General features: G+C 41.6%; 1 protein-coding gene across 37 annotated transcripts in view; it reads right to left on the reverse strand.

Annotated features, from left to right (window-relative positions):
- The window catches only part of FHIT (fragile histidine triad diadenosine triphosphatase), a 771,770-nt gene that overhangs the window by 559,469 nt on the left and 192,350 nt on the right, over positions 1 to 19,951 (reverse strand). The window contains exon 7 of one of the 37 annotated variants that reach the window (XM_059715888.1): positions 17,039 to 17,458. The exons of the other annotated variants lie outside the window; for them this stretch is intronic. The gene's annotated coding sequence lies outside the window, so the exon portion shown is untranslated. The remainder of the gene's footprint in view (positions 1 to 17,038; positions 17,459 to 19,951) is intronic. 37 annotated transcript variants of the gene reach the window in all.

Below are 19,951 nucleotides of genomic sequence, written 5' to 3' on the forward strand. Positions count from 1 at the left end.
CTATATATTGCTTTTCCAGTTGAGAGCCAATATTAAAAAAAAAAAAAAAAATTTAATTTATTAACACCTACCAAGAGTCCTACATATTGACAATGATGATGGAAACTTTTTCCCCCCCACCTCTTAAAACATTTGGAGATGAGGGGCATTCAATCTGAAATAAATTTAATAATTTATTTCTGTGGACATGTTCATGACTCACAGAAGACTGCTAGTTAACTATATTCATTTGCAGAAGAAAGCAATATAAGACAAAAGTTTCATATTAAGTAATCTAATACAGGACACTGGATTCAAGGACATGTCTATATTGTCCGAGGACAGATATCAATTAAATCCTCAATACAAGCAAGGTGATGCACGCTGAAGACTGGAAGGCTGTACTGAAGCCGATTCTCTATTCATAGCATTGCAACAATCCCAAAAGTTGAAGAGGAAATTGTCACCTGTCTCCTTAAGGCCAGAGCCACCAAGAGTTAAACGGAAAGATAATTGAAGTAGAAGACAGGTTAACCTTTAGCAGCGGTGCGTGGGAGGACCCCACAGCACTTGGTTGCAAGGGAAGGATATAAGGTCACCTTGTTTCTTTCCTTGGAACAGCAGACATGTATTTAATTAGCTTTAAATAACAGAAAACATCAGAATCTATTCCCATTAATGTCAGGGGCAAACTGACCCCAGTGACTTTGTTGTTCATAATAACAATACTATAATTATAGTAAATAATAATAATCCTTTGCACTTACATGGCTCTTTTCATCCATTGACTAATTAATGTCTAATTTAGTCTGAGAACTAATACATTTCTATCCACAGGGGGGAAAAAAATCTGAGGTCCAAAAGCAAAGATTTGCAGATTTGTTCTAGATATTTACATAGTTTAAGGTAATTTCCCAGGAGAATCTTGTTCCAAAAAACAAAGAAAAGTTTGAAGGAACCCTCACTGTAAAAATGAAAGGAGTATAAATCATAGGAAATGGTAATGATATCATTCATTCTCAAAACAAATACTATGGATAACAGCTGCCAAAAATTCAAATGTATGTAAATTATTTTGACTTGGGATTCTTTTTAATTTGTATTTGCAACTCACAAAAAGTGAAAAATTAATCTGAAATCGTATTTCCAAAATGGATTCCTCTCCAGTATGTAAAAACTGTGCTTCATAGGTATAACAACAAAAATGATTAATGACCCCTGACATTAGAATTTAAAATGTCCTTCATGCAAATACACTGGTTCCTAGATTCTTTTGTAATACAATAGCAAGCAGGAATTAGAATTGCAAAAAAGCAAAAGGAGCTACATGGAAATTACACAATGAAGTAGTTTCATTGTAATATTGAGAGAGGAATATGAAATGAATACAAGATAACACCGATACACGGACCGAGCAAGCCTTCCCCCCTAAAACTATCCATTCATTTAGACTATACTCATTGCAAAATGGGGAATAAAAGATCAAATTCTCTGATTTCATCTGGTCAGCAACAGCTTAAACAGCAAGAAAGTGATTAATTTTAGTCAGAAAATAAAAGGTTTATTCTTCAAAGGGATATTGTCAGATGAAATCTGCCCTGTGATTTACATATTATAAAAATCAGCTTTTACATAAACTATGACACATTAAAAAACCAAAATAAATATTAAACACAGAACTGGGCCTTCCTTTTCAGGTTCCCAGCATCAGCACGGCTGTGCTCTAATAGTCCATGATGGACCAGAAGTGAAAGCTCAGAGTATTTCATTTCCCAAACTCCAAGGAACAGAAACCAAAGCCAACCATTTGTTTAAAAACTGACTCAATCATATTTTTAAATTCTTATAGAATAATCTGCAGCTTGTACATCATTAACAATTGTAAAGGCTAGTGAGCGCAGGTGTATCTAGAGACCCCCGGGAGCAGAGACCACTGAGCAACACCGTGCAAACGCCAAGTCAGGATGCTCCTGGTCCCAAATGCCGTGGGGTCCAACAAAGCACGCTCCGACTTCGGGTCAGTCATGACCACAAGCACTGGCAGGATCACGACATATTCAAAGAGCCTGAATTTTAACCCATCTCCCTTTTTCCAGTCGGAAAATATCGATACAAGGTTCATTTACGGAGAAGAAAGCTACTTAAATCAGGGAAATAAATCCACTCCCCAGATTTCAGCATCTAAAGCTGGCTGGCAGAAAACACAGTGTTCCTCTGCAAATACACACCAAGCAGCTAAATGTTTTGCCTTCAGAAAAATAAAAATGAGCTCCGGCTGAAGGGAGACTCAGAGGTACATTTTTATCGTTTTAATTTATTTTGTTTACTTTCCAGTGCTTGCAATATCCTCTCAGATACTTGAGCGCAAAATGCCTTCCCTACCAATTTGCTCCTTTTCCATTTATCAGACATTGATTTCTTTTACCTCCTTTACTTCTAATGGAGCACAAACCAGCGTGGCTCTGGTTCAACTAATTGTGTGTGTCCTCGGCAATGCCGGTGACGTCGGCACTGCTCTGGGAACAGCTTTGTTACCCTGCGTTTCCCGGGCTGCCGCAGACCCGAGCCTCCGTCCCGTGAACCAGGCTAAGTGCTATTTTAAATGTCAAGATTTCAAGGAACCCAAAGTGGAGGAGTTTTGTGAAAGAGAGAGCAGAGCTTAGGAAAAAAGCAGTTTGGGGAATGCTGACTACACCAGCTGTTACAGATGCACGAGTGCGGATGCTCCTCCGAACCACGGACTGCTCTAGCGGATGCTGGCTGGTTAAGTGGCCCAAGAGACCATGCACCCTGCAGGGCTTAATCATAGATTCAGAGATTGTAAGGCTGGAAGGGACCTCAGCAGAGTCTCACGGTCCAGCCCCCTGCACCACAATAACGTGTACTATAATCATGTTATATCACACGCCAACACGTTCTCTTTCCTTGCCTCCAGGATGCACTTTCAGGTAGGCTGGCTATGGAGGCTGCAGATGCACAGGCTGAGATCCCTCTAGCTTCAGTCTCCTTTGTGCTGCTGGCGTGGTGCGGGCAGACAAGACGAGGAGCCTTTCCCCTCCTCCCCTCCCTGTCCCACACGCCGCAGCACAGAGGGAACTACTGCTGTTTCTGACCGCCAAAAACTCAGGACAAGTTTGAGAGGGGGGCTCACCGTTGAGTCCGACTGGCTCCTGGCCCCAACTCCAAAAGGCCCTACTCCACTGAGTGGTAAGCAATGCGTCTTGCCCATGTCTCAGACCACTGCACTAAAGGATGCGCTGGGGAGAAGCCTGTGGTCCAGGCATGTTAAATAATTTGCGATGCAGCAGAAAAGCAAACGCAAAATTATTTATGATAAAAAAAAGGAAAACCCCCCACCAGGAAGTTGCATTTTTGTCAGCTGATCCTTTTCAAACTGCCTAGGAAGCAGCCTGACTTTCGTTTACCGCTCTGGTAGCATGGCAGAGCCTTACAAGAGTGCAAATGTGATCTGAGCCCTATTCAGGGTCCCTTTGCATTGAGGTGCCATGGTCCGAAGCAAACAGCTTCAGCCAGATTTGTCTTAGAGGTGTGTATGTGGGAAGAGCAAATATTTATTTTGCTTCATTCCAACCAGAGAGAAAGACTGAAGTAAACGGATTTTAAGATACAGAAAAGCATGCCTCCAGGCTGCGATTACCCATGACAACTTGTAGCCCAAAGCAAAATAAAATGCTAAGATGCAAATCCTCAAAAAAGGAGCTGGATAATCGAAACAACAAATGACCCTTAAACTTTAGTAGCAAACACCACACTACGTATTGCACGAGCAACCGCAAGCAAGATAAACAGCTTTTGTCTCTGTGGATTCTGCTACTGCCAGGGCTGAGATGTTTTTTCCTTTCCCAGGGGGATGGCTAGGGTATCGAATATATCAGGAGGTAAAAAGAAACCGAGAACTCTCAAGTTCAAAGACAAGACTGTTGGTCATGGGAAGAAATACCCGTGAAAAAGTAAAAAAGGGCTCCAAATTAGGCTTTGTCAAAAAAGTGTGAGCGACTTCAAAAATCAAACATTGCCATAAAAGAGAACATTAAAAGATACAAAGCTTCTGATGATGTTGCTGGTAAATGGATAAAAAAAAGGTAATCTGAACATGGCTCTTTGTTGAATATTTGTGAAAGGCGAGGATTAGAAGTCCCAGAACACCTCAGCTTCTAATGGAAGGTCTGGAAAATGTCTTTGAAGTTCCCAATTTGTGATCTGGGGATTTTGTTGTCATCGTTGATGTTGCCGGTGTTCAAAAATATGCTTGAGAAACTGAGAGCGAGATAAAATCAGGTCAATGTAGAAGACTTTTGGGACATAAATCTGAAGGAAAGGGGAAATTTCTAAGCAGAGACACTCCATTTATGTTATGTTAAAAGGAGAGAAACTGGCAGGGAAAATAACTTCAAAGCATGAACAGTTCTGTCTTAAAGTTGGCCAACTCTTCATGGGGAAATGGTCATTTTGCTGGAATTTTATTTCACTGAAAATGTTGTGTATCACGAAACAAAGAGGAATTTGCCATTTACGAATAAAACCACTTCGGGATCTCAGGAGGCAGATGTGCCACCTGAGCAGACCCTGTGCAGGAGGGTTTGTGACTAGTTTCCATCCACTTTGGTGCCACATGCTGAAAGCCCAGTAAATGTGATGAGCTGAAGCAGTCAGAAGGGGTGGGCAGGAAGCAGCACCTTTCTGTTCATGCAGCACTGTGCTCTCAGCACTGTTACTACCGTGCAGCTCTTGCCTAGGCGGTCACTGGTAAGTACCCCCCCTCCCACGGCAGGGTACTCGCTGCCTGGAAGCCCCTTCCAAAGGTCCAGTATCTGGCCCCTACGTATGTGAAAAAACAGCATTATTAATAGTAGTTTTGCACTGACAGCTGCCAGCCAGCTTCAGAGCAGCTGACGTGCGAGGCCCCCTGAGCAGCCGGGCACCTGAGCAACTGCCTCTTTATCACAACCCTAACACCTGTCCTGAACATCCCGAGTGGGTATTAATGCCCCAAACATCCTACATTAACCGCCCCTCTTCTTTGTCTCCCTCAGCCTCGCTAAACCAACAGTTTCTTTCTCTGTCTGTATTAGCACAGCTCTCAAACTCTCCCCTTGATGCATGGATTCACTGGTTCCCACCAAGGCATGTCCACTGACTTGTCTCAGAGTTTAGTCATGGAGTCCCAGTTGCATCACTTTTTGCTAAGGATTTCTTCCTTTAGCCCAAGGTTGGCACTCTTTTGGTCAATGTAAATCTCCTCTGTCATCTTATACGGGCTGTCACTCCAAGGGTTCACTGGCAGAGCCAAGGTCTCCATTTATCCATTGTATTCCAGGCTGAGCCCTTATAGCAGTTACCCTGCAAATACATCATTATTAATTTCCCTCCTGGCCCTCCCAATTTTTATTCTATAAATTTGTCTCCCAGGTATTAACTTCCATAAAGTAATATGTCCTGCTTCATTGACTGCTACCTACTGGGGAGGTGGCACTGCTCACTACCTCCCTTACGCTGCTTTGCCTGCCACACTGATCTGCAACTCTGCACGTGCACAATCCTGCCGTAGGGTCCTGTCCCAATCACAGAGGCTGGCACTCCCCTACTAGCACTGCATCATGAGTTCAACGTGGCATTTCACATAGCATTATTGCAATGACTGATCTGTTCTCTTCCTTCCTGTTCAGAAATGTAGAAAGATTATTTAGTCCATTTTATAGGTCACGGTTTAAAAGAAACAGTAGCACGTGATGAACACTTAATGTTTTAATCTAGGTCTACAGTTAATGTTGATTATTTAAAATGTACAACAGTAGATGTTGCATGTTCTAGGCCTACATACACACCCACTAAAACGATGGTAATAGTCAACATTGAAAACTAAGTAAATAAATAAAATAGATAAAATAAAATTAAAAAATGACATGTACACACACACACACAGGGTGTTTCTAAAGTTCTTGTGCAACTTCAAAAACTTCCAGAACTTTGGATATACACGTGATGGAAGCAAACTGTAAACAGCAACTGAAAGCATATTTCATTAAGTTTTTTAGCATAGTAAAAGCTACGTATAGAGTAAGGATCACAAATGCAATTCATGAAGCCATTCAGCAGCAACTGGAAAATGTTTTCCGAGTTGGAAAATCGGATTGAATGATGCATCATGAAAGACAACCGTTATGGTGAAGTCTAGAAACGTGAGCTGTATCGTGATGAAACTTAATGACTTATGCTTTGAATCGCTGTTTACAGTTTGCTTCTGTCATCTGTACATCCACAGTTATTAAAGTTTAAAGTTGCACAAGGACTTTATAAACACCCTACACACATACACCTATAATCTATTACCAATATCAGTGATGTTAGAATCTTATTTTAAATCAGTAAAAACACTTGGTTACAACCAGGGTATCAAAATATTAAGAAATTGCTGCAGAAAAACAGATAGCTTTCTGATTAGTCATGCGTACTGCCTCATAAACAGACAAACTGAATAGTGTTTATGTGCACAAGTAATTGGATACTGTACATTTGTATGTGTGTCTGCACAAACATTTCAGTTTGTTTAATAAATAGCTGGATATCCAAGTGTTACACCTGTCTCCTCATGGGTTTTGCATTGCCACTTAAGATGGTATTACTTTATCCCCCTTCCCCCCCCAGATTAATTAATAGAGCCTTGATCTTGCAAATTTATAATGAGGCACGTCTCTCATAGACATCAGGGAATCATTGAGCCAGATCCTTAACTGGTACTAGTAGCGACCATAGCTACACCTAATAAAACAGAGCTGAAAGTCTCCTTCTCTGATTCTTCTTACTTGACTGGTAGAAAGCTACTATCCCACCTGGAGGTGGGAGATGTGATTTTAGGATGCCCCAGCATCTGAAGGACTCTTCACTTTCCCAGGTATTTTTCATTCTTTCCATAACAAGTACAAAGGTAAACAGTAGTTATTTATTGGAGTTATATATATTGCTATTTTTAATTTATATGGTATATAGTTATGAGATAAAATCACAAGAAAACCAGATAATGATGGTATTTAAATAGCTAGCACTTATATAACTGAATCTTCCTCTGGTTTTTTTTTTAAGAGGAGACTATATGCCTTAGTTTTTATAAATCCTTTTATTTGCCATATAAGAGACCCTGTAAAGCCTTTCATTAATATTCAGAAAAGACCATACACATTTGATTAGAGCTGCTATTGCAAACTCCTTCTCCTAATATCCAACAGAAAGAGAGATGTACCCAAGTATCGTTGGAGTCACCGTTGACCCCAATGAAGGATCTGAACTTCAATACCGAGCTGGTTTTGCGTCTTCCTCGCACGATCCTAACCAAACACATGAAAGTTACAACAAGCGAGGGCCGTCCCTAGGACGCCGAGCCATGCCAGTAAGGGTAAGCTTACATTTTTCCAATGAAATGTGTGCTTCTTAAATCAATGCTACCTTTCTGGCTTAACAGTAATGAATATAAGCATCCCAAACACTGCATCATCAGCCCATAGCCCAGATGAATTTCCAGGCTGCCAATCTCCTGCTGGACAGTCTGCACCGAGGCGCTGGGCTCAGTTATGAACATTACTGCGTAGTCAATGCACAAAGCTAATTTTGGCCAACTTTTCCCATGTCTTGCCGGTTAATTAGCTAATTATCTCTAATTTGAGGGCAAATGGCTCTATTGCCATACCAAATCACAATGGTGATAATGGCTACCCTTGTTTAGCTCCTTTACATATATGAATTTCTCATGCTTACAGCCGCTGAATCTGGGTTTTGCATAAAGCTTATTGTCTGAAGCTTGATTTCACTTCAGGAAACATGTAACATCCTTCATCATTGGCATTTACCCCCTTTCTACCCTGTCAAACACCTTGTCTGTGTCCAATGAGAGCAAAACATGACATTTCTTTTATAGATATTCTGAATACATCTTCCAGTGTTTCTCTAGGGCCTAATAATTTTGTAAATGTAAAGAGATATTGTAAAGAGTCCAGCAGAGAGCAACAAAAATCAGAGTCATGGAAAAGAGATAGAGTTATTTAATCTGGAGAAGTAAGGACTGATAATAGCCTTCAAATACCTGAAGGGCAATTATGGAGAGGATGGAGATGTGGCCTTTTGTCTGTAGACAAGACTAGGAACAATGCACTGGCTGGACTAGATGAGCTTGTGAGCTCCCTTCCAGCCAGTTTTCCTATGGGCGTATGATCCTAGGATTCATTTTCTCCCTATATTAGCCCTCTAGCTAAAAGATTAAACTAGGATATCATATGTGCTTGGCAAAGATTCCAGAAGAAAAACTGATCTGTACCAATTGAGCCATATTGGTCTTGATAGCGATGTTTTATTTATTGAGCTGGAAAATCTCCATCATCCAAAAAACCCCAACACACACATGTGCATACACACTGTTAAATCTGGTAAGAGATATTTAAAGTATTTAAACATGCAGACTTTAATTAGGTTTATGACTGCAACCATTTTGGTTTGTTTTCAATTATGTCTTCACTTACTCCAGTCATTAAACTTCTGCATTTATATACTCCAAATGGTAAGATCCGAGGTTCTCCCAATTCTGGACACACAGTCTATAGGACCCTGCAAGCATTTCATGGGGTTTTTTGGACTTTTGACAGCATTACTGTTAAATAAATTTGTCACCTGTTCCTTTGTCAAACGACCCTCACCCCTAGCGCCCCAGACTGATCGCTCATTTCAGTTTTCTATAATTTCTCTTACTTTTTGCATCTGAGAAAATACAAGCGTGGTAACTAATAAGCTGGCGTAAAAAAAGAAGCAGCAGAAAACGCATGCGTGTGTTCACACCTCTTTCCACCCCCACTCCCTCCCCCATGGCCCCATCGTCATCATTTTTTTTATTAGCTCTTGGGAGTCCTCTTTATGTACTTTGATCTTCCCCGTATTATGACCTTTGGGTCAGACTCTGAATCTGGCAACCTACAGCTTTTCGGTTGTTACTCTATCCCATCTTTGTGCACTTCCAGTGTATTACTCTGTGCAGTTCTGCAACGCATTATTCCTTTATTATATCTCTCGGTGTAAAAATTGTTTTATGGCAATTCATATGAAAGATATGATACACAAATAAATTGCATTTACTGTATAATCACCCAGAAATAAACTGCCTGGTGTACTTTATTGCCTAAATGGAAGTTTGATGTTGATATTTTAAAAGGTGGATTTTATTTCCCATTTGACCTGAATTAATGCTGTTTTACATATGAAATATTTTTCATTGGAACTAAAATATATTTTGAGAAAAACCTATTCATTTATTATCTAACAGATGACTGTGCGTGTGTAAATACACACACACACACACACACACACACACGCAAGCACAGTCATATAAATATATATCCAAATAATTCTTAGGATGCTTCAAGCATCCATCCTTGTATGATGTTTCTTCTGAACATATTTAATTTGATTTATAATAAAATTTAGTTGGAAGTCAGCAAGCAAATAAAGTAGCAAAGTTAGAAATTGTTATTTTTAGCTCTTACATATTAGCAACCAAAGCTGCAGTAATTCAACATAATTATCATTCAACCTCCCACTAATAACCTGCCGGAATGAGAGAATAATAATAATAAAAAAAAGGAGGTTCGCTGTTGGTCCAGGCCATCACTCATCCTCTGCAGGCGTAGCTGTCCTTGCCAGGAAGAAAGGGAAGTGGAAGCAAGTACAGAACCTAACATGCAATACAGCTTTTTCAGATGATCTCTCTGCAAAAAAGAAAACATTTTCTTTCACTAGAGAAAGTATTATGGTTCATCCTGTCAGATGTGCTTTGATAAGTCCTTCTGGTGACGCTGGGGTCCAAACATTACTAGAAGACATGTTTGCTTGAAGGAGCTACACTCGGGGGACCTTAGTTTAAGAACAATGTGTTCTTTAAGTAATAAATTGGAATAATCTGTAAAAGCCTCAATTAGTTCCGCTGGTTTAACATCTAAACTCAGATAAAACTCTGGCATAAAATATCCATCAGTTCAAAATACAGTCAACTTATACATGTTAAAAATGCAATGTTAGTTGAAAACTGTATTATTATGACTGAAGTATGCACATGTTACGCTACAGGTAGATGCGAGGGCACAAGAAACCACTTTACAATTTTCCCAGAAGTACAGAGTCAAAAAGGTCACCTGCGGTAAAGGATCTTTTGGATTAGTCTTTTAAATCAATGCATGAATTAAAGGCAATTTACATATAAATGGGCTAATACACGGGCTTTGAAATTAAATGAATTTTTAAAAGATTTAAGAAACGGCAGAAAAGGTCAGTTAGGTATTAAGTGTACATAATGTGATTTTGGGGAAAAAAAATGCTCGTCTTAGAAACTATATGTTTCTGGTTTATTAATATTTTGTATGTGTAAACAGTCTGTCCAAACAGATATTGCTAGCTGTTGGTAAGAAAAAAGTGGAATAAAAACCACTTTAATATGATACTCTTATCACATGGAAGAAAAGTGGAGCAAAGGGGGAGAGAAGATAATCTGATGATGAAAGGTGTTTAAAAGGCTGACCTTTGTTCACACAGAATATAGTGAAACGTTAGCATGAGATTTGCTAATATTATACTGTAAACAAGTATCAGGGCTGCTCAGAGCGACTGTGTTCATCTTCTGCTGACGGAGAGAAAAAGGCAGGGGGAAAAGCGTCGCTAGTGGCTAACAGGGCCCAGCTCCTGCCTTGCATGCCCGGATATTGAGTGTGCCAGCGCGAAGGTCTATGGGCACTCCCGGCACGGGCACGTGGCTGGGCACAGGAGTCCACTTACGGCATGGAGGGAAACATCTATGGAGAAAGGTCAGTGTAAAAACAGAGGGAAAACTCACAACCATGCCTGAAGCTCACTGTATAGACCCGTGCTGAGAATATTCTCATTGCCTATTTTCAAAACTATACTGAATCTGGTTTAACCAGGACCATCTTTCCCTAGATGTTTCTTTGGCAGAGCAGAGGATGCCCTGATGTTACCCCCATGCCTCATTGGCATATGGCTCCTAACATCTAAATGCATTTCCTTTCCACCACATTGTGCTCTGCTAGCGGTCTATCGCTTTGCAGAAGCAGCAGAAAGTGTGTACAGAAGTGTCTGATGTGGGGCACTTTTCCATCCTTTCATGCTTGCTCCCATTTTAAAAGATGCACCCATACAGTGAATTATTGTAAGGCAATCTTGATCCTCTAGCTCCTATCCTACAGGAATAAGAAGTGAAGACTATGGGTGCCTACACACGAGCAGCAAGGCTGCAGTAATTACAGTGCATCAGAGCAGGCTTGATTAATCGAGTCTGCTGAAGCATGGTAATTACCGCACTCCAGCGTCGTGTGCATCAGCATCCTCTTGCTTTAAAATGGCTTTAAAGAGCCCCTGCTGCTATTTTTAAGGGTGAGGAAGCTGATACACAAGATGATCCAGGCGCTTTAATTAGAGCGGCTCTTGAAGCCACTCTAATTGAACCCCCACCACATTTACACACACGCACAGAGCGCGTATATAACTGCCCGGTGTGTGTAGGAGCTAATTCTCTTGCTCTCCGCAGGTGATCAACCATCCACCATCTCACACCGACATGAAGAGATGCAGCAACTGACTCCATGTTTTGCCAGTGCCAGGATACATGATTTAGTTGGATGGGTCAGTGTTTAAAACTGAGAAGGGGAGGTGGAAGCTTAGCACAGTGTTTTCCAGAACAAGATTAAGGCGCATCTATTCCCTGAACAGGATGAACTCATTTGAAACGTATCAGCAAGAAGCCCCAGCAAAGCAGTGGCACTCTGGCAGTCACAAGAGACTCAAAAAGTGGTTATTTAAGCCTAATGATGAATAACAGAGAGAGAAGAATTAAAACATTTAACAAAACAAACTCTTGGTGGGAAAAGCAAATCACAGGGGCATCAATGCTTAGGCAGTGCTCTAGGCACCGGTTAAAGAATAACCCTGATGGACGCATCCAAGGGGGTCAACTAGCATGGACAAAACTAGCACTAGTACAAAACAGCTCTATGCAAAAACCTAGAGTGCTGTGCTCCAAACCTATTTCTCTACAAAAGAAACTGGATAGTGAACTCGAAAGAATGAATAATTATCTAGTAAATAATACAGCTTGGGTCAAAAACCTAGGGAAAAAGTAAATTCCAGTTTCTGCCCTATACTACGTACTTTGTAATTATTAAACCGCTCCTTTTCCTTGGAGAAAAGTGAAAAGCGAGCTCTGGATGGGCCCTGCAGGGCACAATTTGAAAGCAACACGCTTTCTGCTATGTGTTGATTCTAGGATCTGCACCAGGAAGCTCCCTGGCTGTGTACGTACAAATATCCAGGTTCTGTAAAGGTAAATAATAAAAAGTAGTCAAGGAAATGGATGTGTAAAGGAAAGATAAAGCTAATCCTTTGATCTGCAGTATTAGTGGCTGAAATATATGGCAACAGGATTGCCCGTGTACTTAGTTAGGCATGTGTTTCAGTACCAGGTGCAATAAGGGCTGCAGCATCTCCCTGGCCTCACAAACCATTTCACTGGAGTCTTGATATTTTTCTAGCTCCCACCACTGAGGTTCTTACCTAAGTCAAACACCATATTGTGGGATAAAAAGAGCAGAATATCAAGGTGGGGGGGGGGGGGAGGGAATCAGTAAAATGGTAGCCAAGACACTTTGCAAGGAAAGATTATTTTCCAATATTGCGACAAGAGTTCTGAGGGTGTTACAAAAGGAGAAGACAGGAAGGGAACTGGAGGCATAGTTTACCTCTCCTTCAAACAAAGTTTTGTTTCCCTGCAAGGACCAGGACTAGTTGTAATCACAACTGTAGGAGGAACTTTGGAGGCGATTCATAAGGTATCAGGAAGAATCTGAAAGGATTTGGTTCAGTTTCTGTAGCCTACAAATTACTAGAGGACTGAATTTCTAGAATGAGTTTAACAATTCAGAAGCAGGGATCAGTCCAGCAACAGCAAATCAGAAATCAATTCAGAACAGATTTGGCTAGACCAAAGCACCATATTGCACATCTACGACTCGCACTCCTCGTGTGCACCTCCCACCACCCACAAGGACATCCTGCAATATGGCCCTCAGAGCGCAGTAAGAATTGGGACTAATTATTAGACAGCAATGTGAGATAGTCTACTGCCAAGAGAAAACAGAATATGCAGCACTAGGCCAAAAATTTCAAACGTCAGTGTCTAAAGTAAAATGAATACGAGCGGCTAGGATTTTCGTGGATGTATCAGGCACTCTCAGCAGAGGCTGTTTAATACCGGCTAAGGTACATCTCACTGCACTACAGGGCAAATGCACCAAACCCAGTTCAAGGCCTGAAGGCAGCATAGAGCAGCTTGCAAAATAATAAGCTGGCTAAATCAGGCTGCCTGGACATCTATGTTTCTACATTTCCATTACTTCTAGCTCCTGCCCTGGCTTGTTAGCAGCACGGAGCACTGAGCGTATACACACTGTTAAAAATCGTGCTACTCGTTTGCTTGCCTAAATATGAAGCTGGTGAATAATTTCAAGGGCATACATTTGAAATTGTTACGAGGAAAGATTCTATAGTGAGTAGTGGAGAAAGATGACATTCAAAAACAATTTGAAAAGGAATCAAAGCAATTCAAAGGCGCATAAACTGGGAGTATAAAATAGACGAGAAGCGAGAGCAGCGCTATCTACTACTAAAAGACCGATGGGGAATCCTGCGTACAATTCGGACCTCTGTCGTGTGAACAGGGTTGCCCAAAACCGGAGGTGATGGAGAAGAGGCCAGCTAGAATCACAGTAGCACTGGGATATTCAACAAAAGTTAGAGATGCCGGGTCTATTCCTTGGGAAAGAAATTAGCAGGGGGTTGCACCAGTGTATACAAAATCTTGAAGGGAAAAGAAAGGGTACTTTCATAAGGTTATGTGAACTCATGTCAAATAGAAGAACAAAGGGCATGAACATAAGCTGGGGAAAGGTCATCCACTAAAAGACTTTTGGAAGAAATGTTGTACACGGAGAATAGTTTGATAGAAAATAAACCACCTACAGGAAGCTTTGAACAACCTATATAAACTTTAAGGTGACAAGCACTTGAAAGACACCTGCCATATAGAAAGGGGTAGCTGGCCTCTGGGAAAATGGGCTTTGTAACTTTTCCATTTCTTTAAATCATGGCCGTTATGTTTCCGCGTGCTGTCTACCGGCTATGACAACGTACGAATAGCACAATGCCATTGAGAGAGAGAAAGATCAGATACCAAAATAAATGAGGGACCTAATGGCAGCACCCCATGATGTGAGAAGGCAGAAGATACCACCTCCATACTCACATCCAGCAGGATTAACAATATTTGATCACTATCCATTGGTTTGGGAACCCAGTATTTTATTTTTTATTTTTTTAAGTTGCTGTCTAAATGCCACTATTGATTATGCCACTATTTCCAGCACCTCTGGCACCAGGCAGCAGCTGCCATGGGCCATCCACCAAAGCACATTCATCCTCTGGGTGCTTTTGGCTCACTCCAAATCTGCAGCTTGAAGCCCATCTACCGGATGACTGAGGCTGCTGTGTGGCCATGTCTACATGATGCCTCCCTCCAGCAAGAACACGCTCAAAGCTCCACCGGCTAAGCCTGGGTTTGCTTTGTCAGCTAGAGCTAACTTCAGCTTGCCACTTTCTGAATAAGCTATGGCTCAGGAAGTTGAGATTCCTTATGCAAAAGTTGGTATCCCAATTGCTTGCCCACCCCAAATATTTTGGGCACATGCTTCCATAATAATCCTTATAATGGGTCATTTTAAGGGCTCGAACCCAGGACCTGTCACCCTGAAGCACTGAGTAAATACGGCAGAACGACAGCTGCAGCTATAGTAGAAATGGTAGCACCTACCCCTTCGATGGTTAGCTTTGCGACACAACCCCTGACCGGGGTTCAAGATTATTAACGAAGGTCTCTTGGTGCTACTGCACGCAATTACACACGCACATACACACAAAACCATCCCCGCCTGGATTAAAATGGACAAGCAAGAGCTAGAATGAACAGTTTGTTATTGTCTTTGTGACAAGAGTTTCTGCTAACAAGTTACTCTTGGTTTACTATCATTCAATCATGTTGCTAATAGGAACACTTTTACAGTAATTGCTGTATTGTTGGCAGCGCAGAAGAAGCTGAATGGTTCTTGGAATCCATTAATGATTTGTGGTGACTTTCAGTGTAAAGATGACAATGTATTAGTTTACCAGATGCCAGATCATGCCATGGACCATTAACGAGAGGGTGTTCTCTGAATGCTTTTAGAACAAATACCAGCTGGTCTATTTTCAGCATGCAGACATAATCACATGCATCTCCTATCAGACTCACTACAATGCTGTCAGATACATCATAAATTAAAAAGGCTCCAAATGCTCATTTACCATTTCTTAGTCTAAAAAAATGCACCTCATTGCTCTGCACAGATCCCAAAACATCACAATTACCATTTTAAGCGATCAAAGGAAAAAACATATATATAGTGAATTTATCTCTTGCAAAATTAAATTGATAAACAACTATTTCTATTACAGAACTATTCCAGGTATCCCTCAGATATGCTTGGCCTTATTGCAGAATTTGAAGTCAATCTCTTTTCTATCAAGAATGATTTGAAAGCCAAGGGAGTTTAAGAATGCAGTTTCAATTGGTTAGTACATTTGGGCTATTACAATCAAATCACTACAGTCAGAGGCAAAAGAAAAAGAAACACCTAATCGCACAGAATTGTCTGTGGATGGGCTTGCTATCGGTGCCAAACAATCAGTTCATCTTAAACAGAAGTCTACATCGCTTGTGTATTTTCTAGATAAACGGAGAGACAACGAGGGTGGGTAACTTGTGCGATTAGGAAGGACAAGAATACACACCTACCATGAGCTCTTTAGAAGAGGGGAACTCAAGATCCCCCTGGCTCTCTTGGGGGGTGACTTTAATGAGGTCTGTTCCAGGTCCCCCCCATCCCCTCCTGGTGCTTTTGGACAACTAAAGTCTGATGAGTGATTCCCCTGGCTCCTCTACCACCGTAGCTGGGAGGAAAGAAGGATGCTTTCTGTCAACGTTAGCCTTGAAACCATTTTGGCACTGTTCAAAACCCCACCATTATTCAGTGTCCTGGTGAGTAGGCCCAGTGCAAGATCTCTGCCACCAGAAACTGCTTGGCTACCACCCCTGAGTGTGTCATTCATGCCGGGGGTTGGACCACGTGATACTCCAGGCCCCTTCAGACCTTATGTCCCCCTTGCCTAGTGCAACAAGGGGCTCCTCTCATCTCATTTCTCTCTCTGCCATGGATAAAGGAAATGGGTTTGGTTTCTCCCAGGTCCTCAGGGTCCGGTTAAATTCAGCATCAGAATGACCCTGCATAATAACCACGGGCAACATCCTCCCCAAACTAAACGCCTCCCTGAAGTTGTAGACCCCACCCTCCAATGTGGGTTTTGTTCTTTCTAGGACCACATTCATATAAATGATTTCTGGATTTGCTGCCCTGAGAGTTTAGTTCGGTAACGCACAGCAATCTCTTTTGAATGTGATGGACGAATGGATGGTGGAGGAAGAAAGGACAACCTTTTCCTCGCCCCCCAAAACATGCATCTTTATCAGTATTGTTTCTACTGCGGTTCCAGCCCGACACATTAACCTCCCAGACTGTTTACGCAACCTGCTGCTGCAGAACAGTACAAATGCTGGCTGCTCAGAGTACCGAAACACTGAGATATTAATAGTGTTTTCTGAAACAAGCTAATGCAGAAAGAGAAAACTGCTTGGGCTTTAGATGCAAGGTGATTTCTGCTATTGATGTGGTTCTAACATGTGCTCAGCCCACAACACAAATTTATCTTCTGCTTGTATTTATGAAGCAATTAGCATCCCAAGTGCACTAGCAGCCTAAAAGGCATTAAGAAAAATGCTTTTGCTTCTCTGTGATATATTGAAGACTATTTTTTCTTTTTTGCTTTTGTGACTGGTCAAGTTTCTTTTTACCTTAAAATACCGCCAACATCCTACCATCCCCTCTGCTTTTCCTGAGTGATTTTCTAGAGGTCCGTTGTCATCGGCAATCCGTCACAATCAAGGATGATCACTCCCACGGTCAAGTGAAGGGTTATAGATGGGTTGATGGCTAAGAAGGCTGATCCTAGAGCCGCAGACTCTGGCAAATGCCACAGGTGGTGGTTAAAGGGAGGGTATAGGTCCGTCAGACGTATACCGAAGCAGCAGCATTATATAAATGAAGATATGCTCTCCTCCAGAACGGTGGCTAGAGTGAAGGGTCACAGACAAGAGTGGCAGAGCAGTCACTTGCTCAGTGGGTTAGATATTAGTCTCGTGGTTCTTCTTCTGTTGTCATTTCATTAGTGCCACAATCACCAAATTCCCCTGGGCTGGGCACGCTTTCAATTTCTAATAAAACACAAGTTAGAAATGAGAACTTTAGACCTATCAGAGTTATAATTAAAAAAAACCAAACAAACAGGGAATAAACATAACTTGTACTTTCCTCTGCAGGTCACCTTTAAACATGCTAGTACAGCATCAGAGAAATAGAGAAGCCTCCAGTTCAAAAAAGGGGCGTTTCAAAAAATAAATAAATAAGTAAATAAAGAAATAGATGCGTGCATCGATATAGATATGGATGGAAAGGCAATTAATCAGCATCCAAGAAAATTTAGAGACCAAAGTTTCTGCAGTTCAGTGCAGAGGAAAGAGCTAACTGACAATTACTGTACATATTGACATTTATGGCAGTGAGTAATATAGAGCCTATTTTACTGCATTAGTGTCTGCAAGCACAGTAATTGCTAATTAGCACATTCCACTACATAAAATACAGATTAATAACTTTTTTTTATAAATGATTAGCAATCTATCAAGATTATTCCCTCGCTAAAGTACCTTCTCTATTCCCACTACTCGGCCCATTACTCAAGTCTTTCTTGAACTCGATAATCATCATATGTTTACTTACAACAGGTAGAAAACAGTGACGATGAGAAGACCAATGAATAAGATGCCTTGGCCTTGTATGTTGAAAGGGAATAGAGAAGTTCCCCAGGGAATGGAGGCAAGTTAATAAAGAAGTTCTCATCTATAACAATAGGAACCCTCCGCCTGGTTTTTTATTACAGATTTTGGTCTCGGAGGCCAAATCAGCTCCCAGATCAATACTGCCCTAGTTTAGCTAGCGGTTCCAAAAAGGAGGGGGAAAATAGCATGCTCCTTTTTTAAAGCAAGGTTTTACACACAACAGTTATTTGTGCCACCTGGGGCCACAGTGCTGGGCTTCGATGCCTGGACGCAATGCACCAACAACTGCCAACAGCGCGCGCTCATTGTTAGTCTTTTTGGATCACGTTCCATTAGCTCAGTTCACTAAAACTGATCCAAAGCCTGCTCTCTGGGAACTAGTTAGTTTGAGAAAATCCACTTTAATAAAAAATGGATGCAGAGTAAAGACAGCCTCTTTCTAAAGATCTAAAAGTTTGCTCCCTGGGTGCAAACAGACACAACGGTTGCCCTGGGTAAGAAACACAGGTAGTTTTATGATAGAATTTCTTTTTGCCTTTAAACTCGGCAAGATGCTGTTCTCTCCTCTGCAAAGAACAGTTAATATCCAGAAGTCTTGGCTTCATTTTGCCATCTCTTTGGGTATTACTGTGAAGCTACCAGTTCCCTGGTCTGACCACTTCAGATGCCATTACCACCAAGTGCATTGAAATGGAAGAGACCGTAGGTCTTAGGTGCCTGGGGACACCCTGACTCTGTCCAAGTTTAGGAATCACACAGTCATGTCAGCCCCAATTCAGCTTGCCAGGGGGAAAAATTAGGCTAATGGAGGTTGGGTGATGTTAAGAGTCACAGGCAGGGCAACGAGCAGAGGAAGGCACATGATCAGTTGGGGGTTTGCACCCTCTCTGCTCTCACGTACACCACGGGGGACAAGAGAAGCGTCCACCTTGAAGTCTGCGTTTCATGTCAGAAGAGAGCAGGAATGTGTTTGCACTTATACAAACTCGCTTGCGATTTGAGCAGAAAAGCCAGCTCTTTCCAGAAGCAAGGGAGGAACAGCTGGGTTTCCTGTTCCTCCGTGCCAAGGCCTGTGCTTCCTATGATCTGCACTTGTGATCGGATTAAAACATTTTTGGCAAAAGGTAGAGATAAATAAGCTCTATCACAGATCATGAAGCAACCCTCAGCTCAGCCTTGTCTGCTGAGGATTGTGCTCTCCAGCCTAATCTCTTATTCAATGAAGGGTCTCGCATGTGGGTGCCTAAAGCAGTTTTGTATCGCTGACTCTATTTTAATCTCCCATCTTCTCTCACAACCTCTTGTTGCATGGGATTATTGTGCTTCCAGTTCACAGGACACCCAACAGATTTGAAGATATTCAGGGGCCCTTTGCTCTGCGAACTAACTCTTCGGTTTCCAAGGTATTTGCAAATTCTTCTTTTTTACTGGACATGGGCCATCCTGATTTTGTTCATTCCTTTGTTTGCTGTTATCATCCCCGTGCAACGACTCTTACGGCCCGGTGCACAGAACAACAGTGTTCACATGAAAAATTCACAAAAGCATCTGGTTGTTCGAGGAGCTGCATTCACCACATTTCCTTCGTTCACATAGAGGTGGAATAAACAGCATTCGCAGGTTCCTTAGGAGACCTAATAAAACATTTCCAAAGATTTTCCGTCTAAAAGGTCCAACTGGCTGAAATACACATGCTCCCATGAGGACGTTCTTGATCGGATCAGGAGTGAGTCAATTCTTTGTTTTCAAGATGAAAAATCATGCTGAAACCAATTTTCACGTTACTGTAACACTGAGGTAAAGACACACCTAACACAAGGTGAGTAGCCCATTAGAACACCAGCTCTCGATTTCATCTGCAATCGGCGA

This window comes from Alligator mississippiensis, chromosome 12 (assembly GCF_030867095.1).
Source record: "Alligator mississippiensis isolate rAllMis1 chromosome 12, rAllMis1, whole genome shotgun sequence".
In the NCBI taxonomy this organism is placed as follows: domain Eukaryota; kingdom Metazoa; phylum Chordata; order Crocodylia; family Alligatoridae; genus Alligator; species Alligator mississippiensis.